We start from the raw sequence: 27,999 nt of genomic DNA, 5'->3' as shown, positions 1-27,999 counted from the left end.
CATGGCCAACATGGTGAAACCCTGTCTCTACCAAAAATACAAAAAAAATTAACCGGGCATGGTGGTGGGCGCCTATAATGCCAGCTACTCGGGAGACTGAAGCAGGAGAATGGCTTGAATCCAGGAGGCGGAGGTTGCAGTGAGCCGAGAACGTGCCATTGAACTCCAGCCTGTGCGACAAGAGTGAAACTCCATCTCAACAATAAATAAATAATTAAAAATAAAATAATAAAATAAAATGAATATATATTTATTGTAACAATTTTAGAAAAATATTAAAAATAAAAATCACCTATTATCCCATCACTCAGAGACGTCTACCAGTGACACTTTGTGAATATCCAACATCTATCCATTTATTTTTCTACATAACACATGTACATATGTATGTGTATATATGTGTGTGTGTGTGTGTGTGTGTGTGTGTATTATATTTAGAGAGAGAGAAATTTTTTGTTTGTTTGTTTGTTTTGTTTTGTTTTGTTTTGTTTTGTTTTGTTTTGTTTTGTTTTTGAGACAGAGTCTCGCTCTGTCGCCCAGGCTGGAGTGCAGTGGCCGGATCTCAGCTCACTGCAAGCTCCGCCTCCCGGGTTTACGCCATTCTCCTGCCTCAGCCTCCCGAGTAGCTGGGACTACAGGCGCCCGCCACCTCGCCCGGCTAGTTTTTTGTATTTTTTTAGTAGAGACGGGGTTTCACCGTGTTAGCCAGGATGGTCTCGATCTCCTGACCTCGTGATCCGCCCGTCTCGGCCTCCCAAAGTGCGGGGATTACAGGCTTGAGCCATTTTTGTTTGTTTTGTTTGAGAAACATGGTCTTGCTCCATTCCCCAGCCTGGAGTGTTGTGGCACAATCATAGCTCACTGCAGCCTTGACATCCTGGGCTCAGCAGTCCTCCCACCTCAGCCTCCTGAGCAGCTGGTACTATAGGTGTGCCCCACCACACGTGGATAATTTTTAAAATTTTTTTGTAGAGGCAGGATCTCACTATGCCTCCCAGGCTAGTCTTGAATTCCCGGGCTCAAGTGATTCTCCCGCCTCCTCCCAAAGTGCTGGGATTACAGACATGAGCCACCGTGCCCAGCCTCATTTTATATGTTTTACTTCACTAATATGTGCTGAACATCTTTCCATGTTATTAATATACCTTACAACCTTTCTTCTGGTAAATGTTATTGAAGTATAGCAGACATGCAGAAAAGTAAACAATCATCAGTGTAGAGCTTGACAAACACTCACAAAGCGAACATGCCCATGTATCAGCCTGAGACCAAGAAATGGAACATCTGCAGGACTCCAGAAGCCCTCTTTGCCTACTTCCCGTCATGAGGCTCTCCCAAAGTTAACCACTAGTTATTTTTGCCTGGTTTTGAACCCCATACAAATGACATGTAATATATGCTCTTTTGTGCATGGCTTCTTTTGTTCAACATTGGGTTTATTAGATTCATTCATGCACAAATTCTTATTAATGGCTGCATAGTCTACTATATCATTAGTATAATTCAAGCTCAAAAGCAACAAGTTCTCTTTTATGGAACATTTAAGCTATTTCGCATTGCTCAATATCATAAACAATGCTATAAACATCCCTATTGTTTTGTTCACATTCTTGTATATTTCGTAGGATAAGTTCACAGAAATTGAAATGTTGATTGTAATGACACACGATGTTAAAGCTCTTTGTGTTTGTTTTTTTTTCTTTCCTTTTTTTTTTTTTTTTTTTTTTTTTTTTTTGACAGGACCTCACTCTGTCACGCAGGCTGTAGTACAGTGGCACAGTCAGTGCTCACAGCAGCCTCGACTTCCAGGCTCAAGTGATCCTCCTGCCTCAGCCCTTAGAGTAGTTGGGAATACTGGCGTGTGCCACCATGCTCAGCTAATTTTTTGTATTTTGTTAGTAGAGATGGAGTTTTACCATGTTGCCCAGGCTGGTCTTGAACTTCTAGACTCAAGTGATCCTCCCGCCTCAGCCTCCCAAAAGTGCTAGGATTACAGGTGTGAGCCACCTTGCCCTGTCATGTCAAATAAAGCTTTTGGTGAATATTACCAGATTACTCTTCAGAGTGGTGAAAATATATTCACACCAGTAGCATGTGAGTGTGAGTGACTGTTTCCCAGTATCTTCTTCATCAACACATATTACAATTTTCCTTACTCCATATGGTTGCTGATGGTTTCTAGTCAGAACATATTATAGCTATTAATAGCAATTTACTCAATTCAAACCTTGAATTATTTCAGAGAGAGAAGGACCAGTTTTTATTTTTTAAAAGTAAGTTTATTTTTATATGAGAGTTGTATGCACTGGATTTCGTTTAGTATATTACTCCTCAGTTAACAGCTTTTCTTAAGTAATAGCAGGCATCATGATACAGGATTCCTTCAGTACATACAGACTGATCTAGCTAAATAGTTTACTTCTCAAACATTTACTGTTCCAGGGTCTGAAATGAAATATAAATACAATGTTCTTGGCCAGGTGTGGTCTACTTGGAAGGTTGAGGCAGGAGAATCACTTGAACCCAAGAGGCAGAGGTTGCAGTGAGCCGAGATTGTGCCACTGCACTCCAACCTGAGTGACAGAGAGAGACTCGTTTCAAAATAAATACATACATACATACATACTATCTTATTTATGCCTATATTTAAGTCACTTTCTAGTCCCTTAAGCATAGAGATTTACTAGTGTAATTAATAATTACTACCCCATGTTTTCATAACTTGAATTTTTTCTTTCCACAAGTCTTTTTTAAAGAACTTTATCTTATTCTAAAGATGACATAATTGTTTGAAAATACAAATAAGTAAGAAGAAACAAATCATCTATATTCCCTCCACAGAAAATCACTGCTTGTTTGAGAAGTTTTTGCTATCTCAGTGTAGTCTGTTAGTTCATTTGTTCTTTCTCTCTCTCTCTCCCCGTCTTTTTTTTTTTTTTTTTTTTAATGAGACAGAGTCACTTTTTCACCCAAGCTGGAGTGCAGTGGTACAATCATGGCTCACTGCAGCCTCCGTCTTCTGGGTTCAAGGGATCCTCCCACCCCAGCCTCACGAGTAGCTAGGACTACAAGCATGCACCACCACATCTGGCTACTTTTTTTTAATTTTTTAGAGACAAGGTTTTGCCATTCTGCCCAGACTGGTCTCCAACTCCTGGCCTCAAGTGATCCTCCTCCCTCGGGCCTCCCAAAGTGCTGGGACCACAAGCATGAGCCACTGCACCTGGCCTCATTGTAGTCTTTCCGATATACATTTATAAAGCTACTTTTCACACACACGCAAAAAAAAAAAAAAAAAAAAAAAAAAAAAAAAAAAAAAAGCTTTACATACGCTGTTTTATAACCTGCTTTTTTTCTCTTAACATGTCATAGATAGTTTTCCATCTAATCATCTCTTGATCCAAACAACTTTACTCAATCAGTTAGTGTTTACGTACCTATATACATTCTCTCCAGAGTGGTTATATGTATGCATATCTATCTATCTATCTATCTACCTATCTATCTATCTATCTACCTATCATCTATCTATCTATATCTATATACACACATACATCCACACACACACACTAAACTTTAAAAATGGGTGAGAGTTCCTTTTTCTTATGGAATTATGAAATTATCTCACAGTCGTGTGTAGTGTTGAAAGAGTCCTGGCAAGCAGTGTGAAGAAGAAGAGGTGAGAACCATCCCTGGACCCACCAAAGCCTGCACGCCGCTGCATCCCGTGCCCAGTACCTATGTCCCACTGCTGTCACCCCTGCCACCATGCCCAAGAGAAATGCTGAAGGGGATGCTAAAAGAGATAAAGCTAAAAGGTGAAGGACAAGCCATAGAGAAGGTCTGTGAGGTTGTCTGCTGAACTTGCTCCTCCAAAGCCAGAGCCCAAGCCTAAAAAGGCCCCTGCAAATAAGGGAGAGAAGGTAACCAAAGGGAAAAAGGGAAAAGCTGATGCTGGCAAGGAGGGGAATAACCCTGCAGAAAATGGAGCTGCCAAACAGAGCGGGCACAGAAAGCTAAAGGTGCTGCAGATGCCAAGTGAGTGTCTGCATTTTTGATAACTGTGTACTTCTGGTGGCTGTATAGTTTGAAATACTATTTTTTATCAAGTTTTATAAAAATGCAGAATTGTGTTTTACTTTTTTTTTTAAGCTATGTTGTTAGCATACAGAACACTTCATTGTTGTTTTGCGGGGAAGGGGCATATGTCCCTAGTAGAATGCCTCCAAAGCTGGATTGATGTGAGCAAAACACCTTTCCCTTCTAGTTTTGAGAGACTTCCTATTGGCTCCCAGGAGGAAGGATTCCCTGACTTTGATACACGTGGCCTCTTGGTACAAAAGCCTTGTGGTATGGAAAAACAAATTCGTTTTTATGTCCTCTTCTCCGTTTCCTTTTTTTGTTTGTTTTTTTTTTTTTTTTTTTTTTTTTTTTTTTTGTTTTGAGACGGAATCTTGCTCTGAGGCCCAGGCTGGAGTGCAGTGACGTTTTCTTGGCTCACTGCAAGCTCCGCCTCCTGAGTTACACCATTCTCCTGCCTCAGCCTCCCAAGTAGCTGGGACTACAGGAGCCCGCCACCACGCCTGGCTAATTTTTTGTATTTTTAGTAGAGATGGGGTTTCATCGTGTTAGCCAGGATGGTCTCCATCTCCTGACCTCGTGATCCGCCCACCTCAGCCTCCCAAAGTGCTGAGATTACAGGCATGAGCCACCGCTCCCGGACTTCTCCCTTTCCATCTTTCAGCAGAGATTAACTCCCTTAAGCCCCAGACATCTGTTGGCACCTGACCCCCAGTCACTGGTTACCAGTGTGTCAGGCAATCTGGACTTTCCAGTGATGCCTAGAAAAGGAGGAGGAGTTGATACTTCCCTTTTGGTAGGACAGAGGTATTAGGACAGAGGTACTAGATGGCACCTGTCAAAAGAACAGTGGTGGCCGGGCGCGGTGGCTCAAGCCTGTAATCCCAGCACTTTGGGAGGCCGAGACGGGCGGATCACGAGGTCAGGAGTTCGAGACTATCCTGGCTAACACGGTGAAACCCCGTCTCTACTAAAAAATACAGAAAGCTAGCCGGGCGAGGTGGCTGGCGCCTGTAGTCCCAGCTACTCGGGAGGCTGAGGCAGGAGAATGGCGTAAACCCGGGAGGCGGAGCTTGCAGTGAGCTGAGATCCGGCCACTGCAGTCCAGCCGGGCGACAGAGCGAGACTCCGTCTCAAAAAAAAAAAAAAAAAAAGAACAGTGGTTCCATTTCTAGATTATGGATCTTCAGATAAATTCTGCCATTTTCATTTCACTTCCTGAAAGTCAGAGTCGGCTTGTGAAAAGTTGTTAAACAACATGCTAAATGTGAAATGTCCACCCTCACTCTAAACTTTCTCTGTTCAGAACATCAGATGAAAACTTCTTTGGGTTTTATAGCGGCTTTCTGATTTTTGGCAGTCCATTGAAGAAGGGAGTTTGAAAGTTGCTGTATACTGTTAACGATAGTCTGCCCATGTCCTGCCTGAAATACCATGATTGTTTATGGAAAGTATCGTTAATAAAGCTGGATAGAGTTTGACTTGGAAAAAGAAAAAGAGTCCTGGCATCCAGGCAGCCCAGGTGAGAATGTGTTTACTGATGTAATTTCTCTTGGCTCTAGCCCATCCCCTTCTCTTATTTGTCTCCTAGTACCTCTGTCCTACCAAAAGGAAAGTGTCAACTCCTCATTCTTGACTTTACTGTACATTTCAGTTTCCAGCCAGGAATTTTGAATGCAGAGGTCTACAATTTTCTTCCATCATTTTTTAAACAGACTACTAAGAAACAGTTAGCTACATTTGTTTCCCCTGAGTGTCACTGTTGTTTAAATTTCACTTATAGGCATGCATGCCGTGCTTATCAATTAGAAGTGCTGTTTCCATTCATTAATTGTATGAGCTGATGGCACAATGGTTAGCTCACTAAAAAAATATGTAATCACTGTATAGAATGTACAGTTTTAAATTATTAGGATTTGAGGGCCAGGAACAGTGACTCATGCCTGTAATCCCAGCACTTTGGGAGGCCACAGTGGGTGGATCACTTCAGGTCAGGAGTTAAAAACCAACCTGGCTCTCTGGGCACAGTGGTTTACACCTGTAATCCCAGCACTTTGGGAGGCCAATGTGGGCAGATCACGAGGTCAGGAAATCAAGGCCAGCCTGGCTAATATGGTGAAACCCCATCTCTGCTAAATATACGAAAAAATTAGCCGGGCGTGGTGGCGGGTGCCTGTAGTCCCAGCTACTCGGGAGGCTGAGGCAGGAGAATGGCATTCAACCCTGGAGCCGGAGGTTGCAGTGATACAAGATTGCTACCACTACATTCCAGCCTAGGCGACCAAGCGAGACCCCATCTCAAAAAAAAAAGTAAATAAAAATACATTGTTAGGATTTGGAATAGGTCTAGTATTTTTCTAATATGATGTGAGGGTAGGGGAGTAGAGAAAGGAGCCTATTACTATAGCTCTACAGCAACCTATTTACAAGAATATAACTTTCTAGCTAACCTATCAAAAATGAGTGTATATTTTTAATGTTATTATTGTTTGAATTTGGTGTACTTGCATACTTCAGCAGGTAATCCAATGAGACAAATCAGTTCCCTAATTTAACGTTTAACTTTTTGCCCAAGATAAGATAAGTAACTGTTATAAAACTGTCGTTAACTCCTCTTGCTTTCAGTGAGAAAAAAAAAAAAAATTCCCTCTGAGGATCAACTGTGATTTATTCACCAAGCCCAGTCATTGTTTGAGTATCTTAAAGGGTATTAAATGTGACATATTCATGTGAAAAGTTTGTCTTCTTTATATTTGACAGAACAAAATCCACAAATCATTAGACCCAAAACTCAACTTGAGATGAAAGGTCATTGCTTTTTTTTCCACCAAGCCATCTAACCTAGCTTAAGCACAAATATAAAACCATCTGCTCACCAGGAGGCAAAGGAGCACAAAATCCATTAGCGCCATATGTATCAACAGAAGTGTGACTTCAGAGCCGCAAATGTTTTCAATATTTTTCCTTCATTATTTTCTGCCAGAAACTTACTGGAATGGTTTTCCTTTCCATAAAATGCACCGAATTTCAGTTTAATTATGTAAGTCCTCCCCCCCTTATTAAGTAATTATACATTTTCTCATCCATGTGTCTATATTTCACAAGTAACTGCTTCCTTTTGTTGGCAAGAACAGAAAATTAACCAAAAAAAGAGGGAAGCAATGAGATTTTATTTTCAATGTCTATCCCTTCTTTCTCCTTAGGGAAGCTAACACATTTTCCAATGCATCACCAGATAAAGATGCTGACTCAGTCTATTAAGTCATCCCTGGAGTCTGTGGCATAATAAGACAATTTCCTGTACAAAAAGTTGTCTTATTAAATGAATGAAAAATAACTTTTCCTTGCACAAAATTGCCCTTAGTGAAATAACTTAAATATGAGACCAAATTCTCCCATACTTATTCCAAAACATTGCAGAGAGGAAACAGAAAGTCAAAATGACAAAACTGCTTAGTTAGAAATTATGCTTTGAAAATTTCACCAAAAATGGGAGGTTAATTGTGGTTGACATATGGCAGTAAAATCCTTGCCAACTGAAAAAAAAAAAAAAAAAAAAAAGTGAGCAGAACTTCAGAGGGCGGGGGAGGAAACAAAGTAAGTGAGAAAGTTTCAGATACAGTTTTAATGGTTGTACCTTATTTATGTGGACGTAGATTTGTCTAAATAATAATCCTTTGCATGTGTGGCTTATAAAACATAACATTTTTATATCCATTACCTCATCTGATTCTTACAACAATCCTAAGAATAAGACAGAATAAATGACCCCCTAAAATTACAGATGTAGAATCTGAGGTTCAGGAGTGTGAAATGACTTGTCCAAGGTCTCATGTGGTTCGTCAGTGGCAAGTCTCCTGACTCTGAATGAGCCCTGCCCCACTAGTGCCTTGTTTTGTTTTGTTTTGTTTTTGTTTTTGTTTATTTATTTATTTATTTGGAGATAGAGTCTGGTTCTGCCGCCCAGGCTGGAGTGCAGTGGCGGGATCTCGGCTCACTACAAACTCCGCCTCCTGGGTTCAAGCAATTCTCCTGCCTCAACCTCCCGAGTAGCTGGGACTACAGGTGCATGCCGCCACGCCCAGCTAATTTTTTGTATTTTAGTAGAGACGGGGTTTCAATGTGTTGCTTAGGCTGTTCTCGGACTCCTGAACTCAGGCTATCCACCTGCCTGGACCTCCCAAAGTGCTAGGATTACAGGCGTGAGCCATCGCGCCCAGCCTTGTTTTGTTTATTTTTTGTGCTTTTTTTGTTTTGTTTTTTTTGAGACGGAGTTTTGCTCTTGTTGTCCAGGCTAGAGTGCAATGGAGTGATCTTGGCTCACTGCAACCTCCGCCTCCTGGTTTCAAGTGATTCTCCTGCCTAAGCCTCCTGAGTAGCTGGGATTACAGACATGTGCCACCACGCCTGGCTAATTTTGTTATTTTTAGTAGAGACAGGGTTTTTCCATGTTGGCCAGGCTGGTCTTGAACTCCCAACCTCAGGAGATCTGCCTGCCTCGGCCTCCCAAAGTGCTGGGGTTACAGGTGTGAGCCACTGTGCCCAGTCTACTACTGCCTTTTTTTTTTTTAATTAATTAATTAATTAATTTATTTATTTATTTTTGAGACAGAGTCTCGCTCTGCCGCCCAGGCTGGAGTGCTGTGGCCGGATCTCAGCTCACTGCAAGCTCCGCCTCCCGGGTTTACGCCATTCTCCTGCCTCAGCCTCCCGAGTAGCTGGGACTACAGGCGCCCACCACCTCGCCCGGCTAATTTTTTGTATTTTTTTTTAGTAGAGACGGGGTTTCACCGTGTTAGCCAGGATGGTCTCGATCTCCTGACCTCGTGATCCGCCCGTCTCGGCCTCCCAAAGTGCTGGGATTACAGGCGTGAGCCACCGCGCCCGGCCACTACTGCCTTTTTTAAAGTAACTGCCAGAAAATTACTTAGATACAAGTTCTAAGAATGCTATAGTGACTCAGTTGTGTTGCTGGAACAAAAGAAAGTTAGAAATTATTTAAACAGACATTCTACATAAAAGATTAAATTCCGACCGGGCTCGGTGGCTCACGCCTGTAACCCGGCTACTCAGTAGGCCAAGGTGAGAGAACTGTTTGAACCCAGGAGTTCAAGACCAGCCTGGGCAATTTAGCAAGACACGCTGTCTCGTTTTAATGATATAAATAAATTAATTAAAAATTTTAAAAGATAAAAGATTAAATTCAGGTCATTAACTTCAGCCTGTTCCATCCAAATCTTTCAAAGATTATTTCACATATTAACTACTGATATTTAAATTCCTCCTTTTTAATGGTTGATTCATTAGAGTTTCACTAATTTTTCTTTCTCCTGTTAGCAGAGAAAGCCAAGAGTAGAACAGCAGGATTAAAATAGAAGGAATAAAAAAGATTTTCATATTCTGAGAAGTCAAAAATAGGACTCTGATATCATTGATTAACCATGAAATAATATCAGCCTGAGGAGGTTATTGACCTAGTAGATGACTATAAAATAGCCTCCTAACTTGTCTTGCCACCTCCTCTCTCTCTCTCTTCCCACCATCATGTATTTTGCTGGAAGATTATTTCAACATACTTACCTTGTGCAAGACCTTCCATAAACTGGCAAAGAAAATACAAACTTTTCACTCTGGAATTCAAGACCTCTGCAAAATAATAGTTCCTACCATGTATTAAACAACCACTATAAACCTGCTCCCAAAAAACTCTCAAACCATGTTTTTCCTCTACTCTTGCACCTCCACGATAATCAGCAACACAGAAGACTTCCGTGAGCAAACACGGGGGAAGTTTTCCCCACACACCAAGCAGTGGACACCAGCTGGGTCTCCTCCAGTTCAATTCTGACACTATCTTCCTTGAGATGGTATCAGGTCCCACAGGTTGAAGGCTCAGGCCTGGAGTGCTTCCCAACCCCAGACACCAGCTGCAAGTCCAGGCCTCCAGAACTTCTGACTGACTGGCTTCAAACTGGGGTTCACGTGACCCCTCTTCAGATTCAATTAATTTGCTGGAGCAGCTCACACAACTCAGGGAAACACGTTTACTGGTTTATTATAAAGGATACAGATGAAGGGATGCATAGGATGAGGTATGGAGGAAAAGGCACGGAGCTTCCACACCCTCTCTGGGCACACTAACCTCCAGGAAGCTCCACACATTCAGCTATTCCAAAGCTCTCTGAATGGAGTCCTCTCCGGGTTTTTTGGAAGCTTCATGATGTCACATTCCTTACCTCAGGGTAGAGGGTAGGACACAATCTGGGTAGGGTCTTGAGACCCACAATCAGAAATGTCTGGAAGATTAGGGTCCTGCCTTGAGGCAGGTAAAAGAAGAGCAGGAGAAGGTCTGAGAGATTTTGTTTCCTGAGGCCTGCCCCTGAGGCTAAGACACTCAACATTGCAACAAAAGACTAACAAGGGCTATGGGAGTTATCAGCCAAGAACCATGGAGAAAAACCTACATATGTATAACACCACAAAGCCAGGTATCTCAAAACAATCTTAACAATCCAGGAAACGTGGGGCCAGGCACGGTGGCTCACAGCTGTAATCTCAACACTTTGGGAGTCCAAGATTTGAGGATCACTTGAGCCCAGGAATTTGAGACTAGCCTGGGCAACACAGTGTGGCCGTCTTTGCAAAAAAATTTTTAAATGTGTTAACTGGCCGGCACGGTGGCTCACGCCTGTAATCCCAGCACTTTGGGAGGCCGAGGCGGGCAGATCACAAGGTCAGGAGATTGAGACCATCCTGGCAAACACAGTGAATCCCCATCTCTACCAAAAATACAAAAAAATTAGCCTGTAATCCCAGCACTTTGGGAGGCCGAGACGGGCGGATCACGAGGTCAGGAGATCGAGACCATCCTGACTAACACGGTGAAACCCCGTCTCTACTAAAAATACAAAAATTAGTTGGGTGCGGTGGCAGGCGCCTGTAGTCCCAGCTACATGGGAGGCTAAGGCAGGAGAATGGTGTGAACCCGGGAGGTGGAGCTTGCAGTGAGTGGAGATGGCACCACTGCACTCCAGCCTGGGCGAAAGAGCGAGACTCCGTCTGAAAAAAAAAAATTAGCCGGGCACAGTGGCAGGCGCCTGTAGTCCCAGCTACTTGGGAGGCTGAGGCAGAATGGCATACACCCAGGAGGCGGAGCTTGCAGTGAGTGGAGATCGCACCACTGAACTCCAGCCAGGGTGACAGAGCTAGACTCCATTTCAAAAAAAAAAAAAATTAGTTTTTGGATTCATCTCACACATCATCTTCTTCTTGAAGTCACTCCTGAATCTAATCTCCAGCAACTTCCCAAATATTAAAAAAAAGTACCCGTTTTTGAACACCTTTATATCTTTGCATAATTTTTTTTTTTTTTTTTTGAGACAGAGTCTCACTCTGTCCCCCAGGCTGGAGTGCGCTGGCACGATCTCGGCTAACTGCAACCTCCGCTTCCTGGGTTCAAGCAATTCTCCTGCCTCAGTCTCCTGGGTAGCTGGGACTACAGGTGTGCACCACCATGCCTGGCTAGTTTTTATATTTTTAGTAGAGACGGGGCTTCACCGTGTTGGCCAGACTGGTCTTGAACTCCCTCGTGATTCTCGCATCTCGGCCTCCAGAAGTGCTGATATTACAGGGGTGAGCCACCGCGCCCGGCCACATGTTTGCATAATTCTTATGGCACTTACCTTACTCTTCTTTGATCGTGGTTCTTTTCATAACTGCTTTAAAACTGCAAGACTGGGCTCTGTGGCTCACACCCATAATCCCAGCACATTGGGAGGCTGAGGCGGGCAGGAGTTTGAGACCAGCCTGGCCAACATGATGAAACCCCGTCTCTATTAAAAATACAAAAATTAGCCAGGCATGGTGGTGCACAACTATAATCCCAGCTACTCAGGAGGCTGAGGCAGGAGAATCACTTGAACCCGGGAGGTGGAGGTTGCAGTGAGCCGAGATCATACCACTGCACTTCAGCCTGGCCAACAGAGCAAGACTCTGTTTCAAATAAAATAAAATAAAACTTTGCAAGCTTCTTGTAGACAGGAACTAGGGTTTATTCATTAGTAATATATCCTTGTATCCCCCAACAGGGATTAAACGCCTCAGTAAAAATTTGTAGTGTTGAATAATAAATACCACCTAGAATATGCTATGCCTAAAACCGAAGTTCTCCCTTTCTCCTTTAAATCTCCTCTTCCTTCTCTCTTCCCTAGCTGATTGAAGGTACCACTAGCCACCCCTGAGCAACTCTCAGCGACATTCTTGACTCTTCCCTTTACTTCATCCCACATCCAAATGCAAATTCTAGGCTGGACGTGGTGGCTCACACCTGTAATGCCTGTAATACCAGCACTTTGGGAGGCCAAGGTAGGCAGATAACCTGAGGCCAGGAGTTTGAGAGCAGCCTGACCAACATGGTGAAATCTCATCTCTACTAAAATTACAAAAATTAGCCAGGCGTGGTGGCACATGCCTGTAATTCCAGCTACTAGGGAGGCTGAGGCAGGAGAATTCCTTGAACCCAGGAGGCAGAGGTTGCAGTGAGCTGAGACTGTGCCACTGCACTCCAGGCTGGGTGACAGAGCAAGACTCCATCTCAAAAACAAACCAACAAACAACAACAACAGATACAAATTATGTAAATATATCTTCTAAATGTCTCTACAATTCAAATATTTCTCCAATTCACCTATTTTATTGGCCATATCACCTGTGCACTCTTGAGAAACATATGATCAAATAAAGACACTCAGAGAAAGTAAGCAATGTGCTCAATGTACTATTTATTTATTTATTCATTTATCTATTTTGAGACAGGGTCTCACTTTATCACCCAGTCTGGAGTGCAATGGCGGTCTCTGCTCACACTGCGACCTCTGCCTCCTGGGTTCAAGAGATTCTCTTGCCTCAGCCTCCTGAGTAGTTGGGATTATAGGCATGTGCCACCATGCCCTGCTAATATCAATGTACTTTGTAAATGGATCCATCTCATTTAAATGAAGTCAGTTATCTCCAAACTTATAAAACAAACTACAAACAAGTCCCTTCACTTTAACTCTACTTATAGTTGGTTCTCTATGTTCCTCCTTTTGCAGTCAAAGTCGTCTTCTCCCTTATATTTCTCATTTACTTTTCAACCCACTTTATCTAGCTTTCCCCTCCACTGTTTAGTTTACTCTGTCTCCTCAGTTGCAGATGACTCCGAGGATTTTTGGAGTGAGCCACTGGAAGGATGGTTTCCATTGGGAGGATGAAGTTGTCCTTTACTTGGTTCCGGGGCATGTTTGCTTTTGAAGATGCTTAAACGGAGATGCCTATTAGACATTATTAAAGAGGTATTTATGTTCTGGAGTGTGGAGGTCAGGCGTTAGGTTAAAGTTGGACCTGTAAAGTTGGTAATTTTCAATATACAGGGGATATGTAAGTCCTGGTCCTAGGTAAGTACACTTAAAGCAGTGGTTTTCCAACCCTGACTGCATATTAAAATCACCTGGTGTGCTTAAGACTCCCAAAGCCAGCACTTGTTCCAGGCCAACTTATATAGAATTTCTAGAGTGGTTACCCAGACATAGTATTGTTTAAAAATTTTCTTGGCTGGAACGGTGGCTCACGCCTATAATCCCAGCACTTTGGGAGGCCGAGGTGGGCAGATCACTTGAGGTCAGGAGTTTGAGACCAGCCTAGCCAACATGATGAAACCCCGTCTCTACTAAAAATACAAAAATTAACTGGGAGCAGTGGCATATGCTGTAATACCAGCTATTCAGGAGGCTGAGGCGTGAGAATCACTTGAACCTGGAAGGCAGAGGTTGCAGTGAACCTAGATCATACCATAGCACTTCAGCTTGGGTGACAGAGCAAGTCTCTGTCTCAAAAACAAATAAATAAACAAACAAACAAATGTCCTGGGTTATGCTGATCTAGGAATTTAAATAGTCAAAAAAAAAAAAAAAAAGAGGAATACATTATTTCCAAATAGTATTCAGCACAGTCAGGACTTAAATAGAATTGGACTTCGAGTTTCCAAAATCTTTCCTCTCCATTCTCCCAAATTCCTCACGGCTTAAAACACTGCAACTGGGTCAGGCACGGTGGCTCAAGTCTGTAATCTCAGCACTTTGGGAAGCAGAGGCAGGTGGATCACCTGAGGTACAGAGTTCAAGACCAGCCTGGCCAACATAGCAAAACCTTGTCTCCACTAAAAATACAAAAATTAGGCCGGAGCAGTGACTCACGCCTGTAATCTCAGCACTTTGGGAGGCCAAGGAGGGTGGATCACCCGAGGTTGGGAGTTTGAGACCATCCTGGCCAACATGATGAAACCCTGTCTCTACTAAAAATACAAAAAAAAAAAAAAAAAAAAAAAAAACCACACACAGTGCCGGACACGGTGGCTCACGCCTGTAATCCCAGCACTTTGGGAGGTGGAGGCGGGCGGATCAGGAGGTCAGGAGATCGAGACCATCCTGGCGAATACGGTGAAACCCCATCTCTACTAAAAATACAAAAAAATTAGCCGGATCTGGTTGGGTGGGAGCCTGTAGTCCCAGCTTCTAGGGAGGCTGAGGCAGGAGAATGGCGTGAACCCGGAAGGCGGAGCTTGCAGCGAGCGGAGATCGCGCCACTGCGCTCCAGCCTGGGCGACAGAGCGAGACTCCGTCTCAAAAAAAAAAAAAAAAAAAAAAACCCACAAACAAACAAAAACCAGGCATGGTGGTGTGCGCCTGTAATCCCAGCTACTCCAGAGGCTGAGGCAGGAGAACCACTTGAACCCGGGAGGCAGAGGTTGCAGTGAGCCCAGATCACGCCTTTGCATTCCAGCCTGGGTGACAAGAGTGAAACTCCATCTCAAAAAAGAAAAAAAGAAAAAAACAAAAAAACAAACAAAAAAATACAAAAATTAGCTAGGCATGCTGGCACATGCCTGGAATCCCAGCTACTTGGGAGGCTGAGGCAGGAGAATTGTTTGAATCTGGGATGCAGAGGTTGCAGTGAGCTGAGATTATGCCACTGCACGCCAGCCTGGGTGACGGAGAGACTCCGTCTCAAAAAACAAATAAACAAAAACCTGCAACTGTAGGTTGTTCTATCAGAGGATAGATAGAACACAGTAAAGAACATCGACCATTATTCATCCAACAAATGTATTTAAGTCCTGGGACACCATGTTAGTTTCAGAAGACTTTAAAGATAAAACACAGGTCCCACCACAACGAGCTTATAGTCTGTCTAGTCCAGGAAGGTAGACTTGTAAACAAATAAGTATGATAATCAAGTGGGCCATATGGGGGCATGAAAGTAAAAGGGTCAGTTTTATTGTGGGGTGGGGTGGTAGCCAGTTTAGGTTCATGCAGAAGGCGAAGCTTGAGCTTTGCAGGCAGACAAGAAGGGGTTAGAGTGGATAACCCCAGGAAGAGACATGTGTGAGTAAAAGAGCCTGTTACTGGGAAACTGTTAATAACTTTGAGTGGAGAATGTATTTGAGTGTGCACAGGGTGAGGGGTGGGACTGGTGGAGGGTATAAAGTTGATTAGGGAAATAAATCAGGAGTGAGAAGGATGAACCTTATATACTGCATTAAAACCTTTAAACTTTCTCTGGATGACTTCCTCCAATAAACAATATCTTATAATGTGAGTTAACAGGAAACCACTGAATTAAAGTTCCATAACTAGAATTGTATTTTCCAGCAAACCCTAGAAAGACATCTTAGATCTCACAAATTACCTCCATAATCTTTGGAAACCACAGTGTGGTCCAATGGATTCCATCCTTGCATTTCTATTTAGATATGCAACTTCTAAAGTGGGAAAATGGGATTATCTACACAATTGTTTGCCCGTTTTAGCATGCTCTTTGGCTTCCCACATTCTGTATTGTAGTTCTCCAGCAGAGCAAACACTTGCCCCAGGAGGTTGATAAACACAAGCTTCACACAGATAGTGACCTAGAGACCACCCCTGACTCACTGGGCCCTTAGCTGCCTTGTAGAAAGGGTCATGAGAAATGGAGTCCACTCCCTCCTCAACCCCTCCAGCGCTGCCTAAGGGGAATTGACTCTTTCTGTGCATTTGTGATAAACTTTATTGCACCATAGAGCACCATTATTCTAAAAGGAAAATTTTGGAGAGAGGTGCAAGTGTGTTCAACCCTCAAGGGTGGGGGAGAGCAGCAAAAGGGCTGCCTCTTTCACCACCTGTGCCCTGGGCACTAAAGCTTTGCAGACAGCACCTGCAGATGCACTAGAAACTGCTGTGGGCAACACTATTCAAGATGTGAATCACAAGCCATTTTCCCACAGATAGTCTTACTGTTTAATTCAGAAAACTGACTCATACATTCTTGAACACAGGCAAGGCCTGTGGAAAGAGAGTAGGGCTCTTGTTGTTGGTGTCTGTCTCTACTCTGCTTCTGTTTAGAAACACCTGGTGTGTAGGTCTTATCTCACTCTGCTACTCTCTGGAAGACAAGGAAACCTATAGCTTTATCCTCAATCCCACTGCTTGACTTAGTGAACTTGTCAAGCTGCTTAACCTCTAGATGCCATAATAGTTTTTTTTTCCCACCAAGGGTAATGCGTGCCTCTTTCTAATTTCCTGAAATGCTGGATGAACTCAATTGAAGCTTTTTGGAGGAAATAGTTAATATGTATATAACTGTTGTAATCAACTAATTCATCTCAAAATTATGTTTTTTGTTTTGTTTTGTTTTTGAGACGCAGTTTCGCTCTTGTTGCTCAGGTTGGAGTGCAATGGCGCTATCTCCAGCTCACCAAAACCTCCGCCTCCTGGGTTCAAGTGATTCTCCTGCCTCAGCCTCCTGAGTAGCTGGGATTACAGGCATGCACCACCACACCTGGCAGATTTTTTTATATTTTTAGTAAAGACAGGGTTTCTCCATGTTGGTCAGGCTGGTCTCAAATTCCCGACCTCAGGCGATCTGGCCGCCTCGGCCTCCCAAAGTGCTGGGATTGCAGGCGTGAACCACCACGCCCGGCCTCAAAATTATGTTTTTAAATTTTCTTTTGAAATGGAGAAAATATATTTTTCCTAAGACAAGTAGTCTTCTATGATATCTGTTGAAAATGAACATAGCACAATTGTGTAAAGTATTAAAATATCAGTTCCAAATTAAAGATTTTATTAAAAATGGCAACTTTTCAAAATGATAAATATTTACTGCTCCTGTAGCTTCCCAAAAGATAAGGCAAAATAGAATTCTGAGGAATTTCTGAGATACTGGCCAAAAGATTTAAACAATGTCTCTTCATATTTCCAACTATAAGAGAAGTCATCACATGTTACATTCCATTAATTCAATATAGATGAATAACTACTAACTTACAACACAGAAGTGTTCTTAAGTCCATTTATTCCTGATAAATACAAATTCATTTTTGAAATTCTCATCTTTACCTCTCAGAACATGGCAGTTGAGTTCCTAGAACTATACAATTAATCTACTTTTTGCTCAGCCAGATCAAACTGAAGCCATTATTAATGATAAGAAAAAGGTGTGGAAGGGAGCCTGTTGATAGGATTATTCAGAGGAAGGAAAGCTAAGTGGATTTAAAAATGCAATCTGTCATTGCTGTCTACAAATCATATCAGAAGAACTGGAAAACAGAATAGCATTTTATAAAGTATAAGCCCTAAGGAGGAGAAGCAACTTATGTTTTTTTTGTTTGTTTGTTTTCTTTGTTTTTTTTTTTTTTTTAAATGTGTTATGTCAACTGCCATGGTTTTGGGGTAGCTTAGATGGCTCAATATGAAAGGTAGTACATAATAGAATTAGAGGTGTGTGTGCATGCATGTTTCCTAACAGCTCTATTCACTGTCAGGTATTAAAGGTCAAGAATAGCACATCCCTGGGGATGTCTGATGTTCTCATTTAGATGACTGATGCCATTTATTTGCCTAGCATTGTTTTCTAAGCACATTATCAACCAACAACTGACATATCTTCAAATAACTGTATAGATTCACAGCTTATCTCATATTTCATAGTTTAAGAAATGGACAAGGCCAGCTGCGGTGTAGACAAGGCCAGGTGCGGTGGCTTACACCTATAATCCCAACACTTTGGGAGGTTGAAGCAGAAGAATCACTTGATGACAGGGATTTGAGAGCAGCCTGGTCAACACAGGGAGACCTCATCTCTACAAATAAACCAACAAAACATTAAAACCACAAAAGAAAAAAAAAAAAGGAAACCACAAAAAGGCAATTTGTTGGCCAGATGTGGTGGCTCATGCCTGTAATCCCAGCACTTTGGGAGGCAGAGACGGGCAGATCACTTGAGGTCAGGAGTTCAAGACTGGCCTGGCCAATATGGTGAAACCCCGTCTCTACAAAAAATACAAAAATTAGCCAGGCGTGGTGGCACGTGCCTATAATCCCAGCTACTTGGAAGGCTGAGTCTGGAGAATCACTTAAACCCTGGAGGTGGAGGCTGCAGTGAGCTGAGATTGTGCCACTGCACTTCAGCCTGGGTGACAGAGTGACTCTGCTTCAAATGCACACACACACACACACACACACACACACACACACACACACAGGCAATTTGTCTTCAGGGTCCCCAAACAACATTTTCTGATCTTTTGCCCTCTCACTTTGCCTTATTCACTTTACCTGTAACCATCATTCTCTCTCTCTCTCTCTCACACACACACATATACACTGTGGTCATATAGCAAAGAGCCCAGTAATATAGCATATTAAGTTATAGCATGTTCTTAGAGTTTGAATGCATTACTTCCCTTTGCTCTCTAAAAGAGAAAGACGAGACAAATAAATTAAGCTTCAATAATAAAACATCAGGCACTTGTATGAGAACAATACTAGTACCTACCCCCACAAAATGACACTTAAAAAAATCACTTTAATAAATACGAACAGGATTTCACCATTTTGCTCAGGTTGGTCTTGAACTCCTGAGCTCAAATGATCCACCCATCTCAGCCTCCCAAAGTGCTGACGTTACAATAAGGCACGAGTCACTGCACCAGGCCCAAAATGATACTTTGTGAATGTCCACCTTCTGTTTATGAATATGGCTGGCCTTGTTGCCTTAAGCTAAATATGAAACAACAATGAAGGCAAAAATTAAATGTATGTCTCCCAGTTTATTCTGAGTTCTTACCATTAAGACTAATTCAATGCTCCTCTGGGTGGCTCATGCCTATAATCCCAGCACTTTGGGAGCCTAAGGTGGGAGGATCACTTGTGTCTAGTTTGAGACCAACCTGGGCAACATGATGAGACCCGCCCCCTCTACAAAAAGTAAAAAATTAGGCATGGCAATGCTTGCCTATAGTCCTAGCAACTCAAGAGGCTGAGGTGGGAGGATCACCTTTGAGGCTGAGGGGTTGTGGGGAGATGTCGAGGCTGCCATGAGCTGTGAACATGCCACTGCACTCCAGCCTGGGCAACAGAGTGACATCCTGTCTCAAAATAAAAGAAGGCCGGGCGCGGTGGCTCACGCCTGTAATCCCAGCACTTTGGGAGGCCAAGGCGGGCAGATCACGAGGTCAGGAGATTGAGACCACCCTGGCTAACACAGTGAAACCCCGTCTCTACTAAAAATACAAAAAAATTAGCCAGGCATAGTGGCGGGCACCTGCAGTCCCAGCTACTGGGGAGGCTGAGGCAGGAGAATGGTGTGAATCCGGGAGGCGAAGCTTGCAGTGAGTGAGATCGTGCCACTGCACTCCAGCCTGGGCGACAGAGCGAGACTCCGTCTCAAAAAAAAAAAAAAAAAAAAAGACTAATTGAGGCAGTCTCTTTCATAATTAGCAATGGGAAAAGCAGATTGAATTGTGGAAATCCTAAGATTTTTCAATAGGTCTATGCTAGAGTTATATCTATAATAAATAGCTGGTACTCCAGACTACTATTGGCTGTGTTGGGGTTAGAAACTGATACCCCAAAATATTGTGGCTCTCTGACAACCTCCCCATAGCCTTTAGTTGCCTAAGATCCAGACCCATCAGAAGGAACAATTGTTATTTCTTCCCCTCTGTTTAAGACCAAGAATATAACCACACCAAACAGACCCTTTCACACGATAATGTACAAATTAATCTGTTTTCTGGCCCGCTCATTCTCCCTAGTAATTCCCGCAACAGAATTCTTCTTCTCTCCGCCCCCCACTAATAATCTGTTTTGGCAGGATGGTTTGTAAGCCTCTGGACTACATTGTGGGGGGTGGGTAATCACTGTGGTTCTCCCCATGTACAGGTTAAATATATTTATATGCTTTTCCTCCAAATAATCTGCCCTTTGCAAGTTGATTTTTCAATGAATCTTCAGAGGGCAAAGGGCAAGTTTCCCTTGGCCTCTACAGCTGCATATTTTTGACCCAACTTTTTAAATTTAGTATTAAAAAGCTGGCTAATTGTGGAAGACAATGTGAAAATTCCTCAAATACCTAAACACAGAATTTCCATTTGACCCAGCAAGCCCATTACTGAGTATATACCCAAAGGAACATAAAGTATCCTATTATAAAGACGTATGCATGTGTATGTTCATCACAGCACTGTTCACAACAGCAAAGACATGGAATCAACCTAAATGTCCATCAATGATAGACTGGATAAAGAAAATGTGGTGTACATACACCATAGAATACCATGCAGCCTTAAAAAGAATGAGATCATGTCCTTTGTAGGGACATGGATGGAGTTAGATGCCATTATCCTTAGTAAACTAACATAGGAACGGGAAACCAAACACCACATGTTCTCACTTATAAGTGGGAGCTAAATGATGAGAACACATGGACACACAGAGGGGAACAGCACACACTGGGGCCTTTTGGAGAGTGAAGTGGGGGAGGAGGAAGAGGATCAGGAAAAATAACTCATGGGTTCTAGGCTTCATATGTGGGTTATGAAATAATCTGTACAACAAACCCCCATGACACAAATTTACCTATGTAACAAACCTGCACTTGTACCCGTGAACTTAAAATTAAGTTTGAAAGCTGGCTAATATTCATTATCCTAAATCTTGCAAATGTGTTCTATAGAATAAGCTATTTAAATATTCAAGTGAAAATGAAGATCCTGATAATATCTTAGAATCTGATTTTCTCAAGTGTTAAGTGTTGAAGGAAAGAGCAAAAATTAAGCCCCAGAGTAGTTAGGGCAGGAAGGGAAAAGGGAAGGAAAATGTACTATGTGCATGCCTGAGGCATGTTGTTGCAGAAATTTAGTTATCATGGTTTTATGTGGAGAACTAATAAAATTAATTTGGAAACCTAAAATTAGGAGAAATCAAACAAGCATATCTACAAATCACAGTAAAGCAACATACATAATAAGTGGGATGCCGCAGGGCCCCATGCCATATCTTTGGTATTGAAATGTTGTTTAGGATAGGGTATAATTTCAAGGAAAATTGAATTAAAAGGATGAATGGCTTAGAGAATTCTGTAGGGTGCATACAGACTTTTATTATTAGATTGTTCATTTGCATACAGCTCAAATCTTTATTTGTCGCTAGTGATTAGTTCACCAAGTAGCCAGCCATAGAATGGTAGGAAACAGTGATTTCCTTGAGAGGGGGGCGGTGGGGTAGGTTCATAAAAGCTTTATTGTCTATTTGTGGGCAGCAACTGGGATCTGGGTGATGAGGAGGTCAGGGAACTGGATGAAAAAGTTAGATGATTGTTAAAGCATAATTTTTACAGCTTTTCATTCTCCCACTGAAGATTTCAGGTAAACAAAGAGAATCTTAACCGAGAAAAGGCAGACCAGCTCTTCAAAACTATGAAAGCGGGCTGTGCTACACTGAGGAAACACTGAATTTCAAAGTTATTAGACATTTTAATAATTTTAATTCCCAAGAATAAGTGCACTTAGGCCGGGCGCGGTGGCTCAAGCCTGTAATCCCAGCGCTTTGGGAGGCCGAGACGGGCGGATCACGAGGTCAGAAGATCGAGACCATCCTGGCTAACATGGTGAAACCCCGTCTCTACTAAAAAATACAAAAAAAAAAAAACTAGCCGGGTGAGGTGGCGGGCGCCTGTAGTCCCAGCTACTCGGGAGGCTGAGGCAGGAGAATGGCGTAAACCCGGGAGGCGGAGCTTGCAGTGAGCTGAGATCCGGCCACTGCACTCCAGCCCGGGCGACAGAGCGAGACTCCGTCTCAAAAAAAAAAAAAAAAAAAAAAAAAAAAAAATAAGTGCACTTAGACCACTCGAAGCTGTGTTTTTTTGTTCGTTTGGTTGGTGCTTGTTTGTTTGTTTGTTTAAAGACAGGTCTTACTCTGTCACCCAAGCTGAAGTGCAGTAGAGCAATCATGGTTCACTGTAGCCTCGACCTCCTGGGCTCAAGTGATTCTTCCACCTCAGCCTCCTGAGTTGTTGGGAATACAGGTGCGTGCCACCATGCCTAGCTAATTTTTAATTTTTTTGTAGAGATGAGGTCTAACTATGTTGCCCAGGCTGGTCTCAAACTCCTGGCCTCAAGTGATCCTCCCACCTCCTCCCACCTCAGGCTCCCAAAATGGTAGGATTATAGGCATGAGCCACCATATCTGGCCAACAGTAGACATTTTTTGCATCAAGTGCTTTTCTATTATGCCAGTACCATTGGGATTTATTATGACACTAACCTCTCCAAACTATTTGCTGTAATTTATGAGATTTAGAGTGTTTCTTTAACAGCTAGCCATGGCCAGGCACAGTGGCTCATACCTGTAACCCCAGCACTTTGGGAGGCAGAGGTGGGCAGATCACCTGAGGTCAGGAGTTTGAGACCAGCCTAGCCAACATGGTAAAACCCCGTCTCTACTAAAAATACAAAAATTAGCCGAGCATGGTGGTGGGCACGTGTAATCCCAGCTACTTGGGAGGCTGAGGCAGGAGAATCACTTGAACCCGGGAGGCAGAGGTTGCAGTGAGCCTTGATGGTGCCATTGCACTCCAGCCTGGGCGACAAGCATGAAACTGCATCCTGAATGTTCATATGTTCATTCATTCATTCATTCATTACTTCATCCAATTGTTCTTCCATTCTTTCATTCCACAGCATCTATGCATATGGGCAGTTTATGTACTTGGTTCCAGTTTCTTTAAAAAAAAGAAGAAGAGACAGTCCCTGTCCCCAAGAAGCTCATAATCACATAAATATTCATACCTAACACTTTTTGATAGTTTAGTATGACAGTGGTACCATTATGAGTTTTATGTGTATTAACTTATACGGTTCTCATAAACAACCTATATATAAAGAGGCTGCTAATATTATCCTCATTTTACAGATGAAAAAACTGTGGCACAGATAGGTGCAATTCACCAAAGGACATACAACTCGACAAGTTTTCAACACCAGCCACAGCATCTGTGCTTGTAATGAGTACTCTATACTGCCTCTTTAAATAGAGGGCTAATGGTGAGGTTAAAATTAGATAATAGATGGGAAAGAGTTTTGAAAAGTTTAAGCATACAAAAATAAAAAGTATAATTAATAAAGCCTTTTAAATTATACTTTAAAAAGTATAATTAATAAAGCCTCTTAGATCTGAAGCTGCATCGAAAGAAATCATTGAACACCTGTAGTGTCCTGCTGTTTGCTTAGCCCCCATCTCCTTTCTTTGAATAAGAATGCCTTGATTTCCTTCCCCCTACTCTCATTCTGTGGCTTGGGTGGGAATAGTCTCAATCCTGCCTCCAGGGATGAAAATACTGAAAATTAGTTGTGTATCAGTTCTGGATCAAGGGTAAGGCTAGTGGAGAGCTAAAATCAAATCACTATACACCTCCAAACTCCAAAGTCCCAGGAATGCCTAACCATGGAAAGCAATATAGTACAAACAGTAAATCAGAAGTCTTTGCTTTTCTCCCTGAAGCTTGTCAATAAACAACTGCTTGGCCTCTGTTTGCTCACCTGTAGTATCACTCCAAGTTCCTTTTTCAATTGATGACTATAAATCGACATAGATATAGATCTAGTGTTCTTTATCTATAGGTTGTGTCCTAAAACAAGGGACACATGGAAACATTTTCCTTCCCATTGCTTCTCACCATCCTCAGGCATGTCGAGGAGGAGCAGGGGGATTCCTAGCTAGAGTGCATGCCCCACAGTCTCTCCAATCTCATATCCATCTGAATTGAGAGAAATACCAGATAGAGACCACAGCTGATCCTGTGAATGAATGAAGTTATTTTCCCAATGGCAATAGAATTACAAAGATCGGATCCCCGAGGCTTCCTCAAGGAAGACTGAAAGCCATACTCTATTTTGAAGCTTAATACAAGTAATCATGGCCCTCAGCATAGTCTGTACAGTCCAGGACAGACATTAATCTGCTATGTAGTTTAGTGAAAGTTAATATCCACATTTATACTTCATAATGGAATTGATGACCATTTTATTTATTTATTTTTTGAGACGGAGTCTTGCTCTGTCGCCCAGGCTGGAGTGCAGTGGCGCGATCTCCACTCACTGCAAGCTCCGCCTCCCGGGTTCACGCCATTCTCCTGCCTCAACCTCCCGTGTAGCTGGGACTATAGGCGCCCACCACCCCGCCCGGCTAATTTTTTTTTTTTTTTTTGTATTTTTAGTAGAGACAGGGTTTCACCGTGTTAGCCAGGATGGTCTCGATCTCCTGACCTCGTGATCCGCCCGCCTCGGCCTCCCAAAGTGCTGGGATTACAGGCGTGAGCCACCGCGCCCAGCCTGATGACCATTTTAGACCTGCAGATTTCTACTAATAAAACCATCTAAAGAAAACATTATTCAAAGGATGCTTTGAGCCAAGACAAGTCAAACTGAATAAAGATTTTCCTGAGATTTGTGATTCTCATGCCTCAACCTCCCAAGTAGCTGGGATTACAGGCGTGCGGTACCACACCTGGCTAATTTTTGTATTTTCAGTAGAGACAGGGTTTCACCGTGTTAGACAGGCTGGTCTCAAACTTCTGACCTCAGGTAATCCACCTGCCTCAGCCTCCCCAAAGTGCTGGGATTACACGCGTGAGCCACTGTGCCTGGCCTTTTCTGGGATTTTCTTCCAGCTGTTGCTTCCTTCTAGATTTATATTTCTATGATTCACTTACCACTACCCTACTTTGTTTGTTCTCACTGCCCTTTCTCTCTCCCATCCCCCTTCCTTTCTTTAGTACATTGCAGCTTGTAGAGTAGAATCTTTCAGCCTCTATGTAAAGAGTAAGGTACAACAGCAAAGTTAACCGTGTAGCATCAAGTACGTGGATACTGCTGACTCTGAAAACTGGCATTGCCCCAGTGTACCTGTTCCTCGCAGTGATTATATCACTAGTTGGGGCTTAAACAAACCATTGGCTGGCAATCTTATAGGCTAGAATCCAGTGAAGCTGATAATACAGGATATACATCTGCTCTTTTTGAACCAGTAAGATTCTCAAGGTATACTGTTACATCCTAGAGATGACAAAATAACATTTTCTTTATTACATTTACTAGAACTTCAAACAGTGTGACCTCAAATATCTCAGGCATGTTTTCCTGTATTTTATAGCTACTGACTAATATATTAAATTGAATGAAACATTTTTCTATCTTTCCCATTATTCAGGTGAATTGTTCCTAAATAATTCCTTAACCAGGGTTCTCTCTTGGTTAGGCAAGGCTTCCCTCTGTCCCTGCTCACACAGAACATCTGTATGCAACCTGAATGTTCCTGGTGCTGACAGCCCTGTTTCTCCCCAAACTGTCACCATCTGGACATCAGCTGTGCACTTCAGAGAACCCACACATTTGAATGCCAGTTTTTTCTCTCTGAAAGGCTGTGAGTTTAGCATTTCTCCAGGATCCCAGCCCAGGGACTCAAGGAAGTCTACAGCTGGTTTTTCCCCAGTCCTCTCATTTTCTTAGCCTTTAAAAGAAGAGTTCACATTCATCGATAAAAACAATAAAATCTCCTGATTACAGGAAATACTTTCAATTTTTCTTATCACCAGATTGAAGGTAAAATACATATTTTCCATGTGATGTGCTGTCACATCACAGCAGTATAAACTGTGCTAAGAATTACAGCATATACACATGGAAAGCAGTTAATTTCAACTGTCACTTTATACATAAACATCTGATAATATTACTGTAATCAGAACACTTTATTTTCCTTACTTATTTTTTAAAATTATACTTTAAGTTCTGGGATACATATGCACAATGTGCAGGTTTGTTACGTAGATATATATGTGCCATGTTGGTTTTCTGTGCCCATCAACTCGTCATTTACACTAGGTATTTCTCCTAATGCTATCCCTCCTCAAGCCCCCGACTCCCTGACAGGCCCTGGTGTGTGGCGTTTCCCTCCCTGTGTCCATGTGTTCTCATTGTTCAGCTCCCACTTATGACATTTTCCTTACTTATTGAAAACACAACTGGGTATGGTGGCTCATGCCTGTAATCGCAGCACTTTGGCAGGCCAAGGTGGGTGGATCATGTGAGGTCAGGAGTTCAAGACAAGCCTGGCCAACATGATGAAACCCCATCTCTACTAAAAATACAAAAATTAGCCAGGAGTGTTGGCGCGTGCCTGTACTATCAACTACTCGGGAGGCTGAGGCACGAGAATCACTTGAACCCGGGAGGTGAAGTTTGCAGTGACCTGAGATGAGTGAGCCACTGCACTCCAGCCTGGGCGAAAGAGTGAGACTCCATCTGAAAAAATAAATAAATAAAATTTAAAAATAAAGAACTACGTAGCTGTGCATATATATATGTACACCAGATTCTGCTGATGCAAAGCTACAGATGAGCTCTGTTTTTTACATACTATTGGTGATTTATCTGTCTCTAATTGTAAAATAGAATCAGTAGATTTATAGGGGAAATGATCCATAATTTAAGGTGAATCCAAATTGTATATATTAAAATGTTTGAAGACCAGTAACACTGAAGTTTATTCACTTCAAAGCTGAATACTCAATAAATACATCCCTTCTCCCTTGGCTCCAGTGTGACAGCCTGAGGACTGTCTCCCTTCCCCAACACCCAAGGAACCCACTTGACAATCAAATCATATGGCCTTCTTATGACTGAGGCCATGTGCTGCCAAGACTTTGCAACATTTTAACAAATGAAATTTACTGCCTGGGTTGTACCAAATTGTGCTGAATTGCCAGTTTCTGAAGTTTCAATTTAATTTGAATCTCTAGGTTCAACTTAATTTGAATCTCCAGGCTAAAAAGATTTTGTTAGAATAAACAAGAGAAACTGGGTGTGGTGGCTGACACCTGTAATTCCAGCACTCTGGGAGGTCAAGATGGGTGGAACACTTGAAGTCAGGAGTTTGAGACCAGCCTGGCCAACATGATGTCTACTAAAATACAGAAATTAGCCAGGCATGGTGGTGCATGACTGTAGTCCCAGCTACTCTAGAAGCTGAGGCACAAGAATCACTTGAACCCAGGAAGCAAAAGTTGCAGTGAACCGAGATCATGCCACTGCACTCCAGCCTGGGAGACAGAGAGACTCCGTCTGCAAAAAATAAAAGAAAATAAAATAAAGAATAAACAAGATATGCTAATATAACCCTGTAAAACCCATTAGGATTCCTGGGAAATAAACAGTTGTTGTTTTAATATGTATATTTCTATTTAGCCAAATGAAAATATATCAGAGCTTAAAGACAAGGCATGAATTAAATTAATAAAATCATAGTTTCAACAACAAAACATTATTTTATTTTATTTGTTTTTTTCTCCACAAAGCAAGTTCAACACAATATTATTTTATTTTATTTTATATATTTATTTGTGGGAAAAATTACACCAAAATAAAACAAAACGACATTCTTGTTACTCTTGTTATAGTTCTATGGAAACTTTAGGTACAGATATACCCTAAGCTGCAAGCCTAACCAAGTAAACTTATTTTCATAACTTTAAGCTTTCAAGGCAGTGACACTTGTTTTGCATTAA

At 42.2% G+C, this 27,999-nt stretch overlaps 1 pseudogene; it reads left to right on the top strand.

The window, feature by feature from the left end:
- Positions 1-3,768: 3,768 nt before the first annotated feature.
- On the top strand, positions 3,769-4,042 carry LOC104669183 (annotated as a pseudogene).
- Positions 4,043-27,999: the final 23,957 nt, after the last annotated feature.

Source organism: Rhinopithecus roxellana, chromosome 1, assembly GCF_007565055.1.
Source record: "Rhinopithecus roxellana isolate Shanxi Qingling chromosome 1, ASM756505v1, whole genome shotgun sequence".
In the NCBI taxonomy this organism is placed as follows: domain Eukaryota; kingdom Metazoa; phylum Chordata; class Mammalia; order Primates; family Cercopithecidae; genus Rhinopithecus; species Rhinopithecus roxellana.
This window is presented reverse-complemented; position numbering and strand designations above follow the sequence as displayed.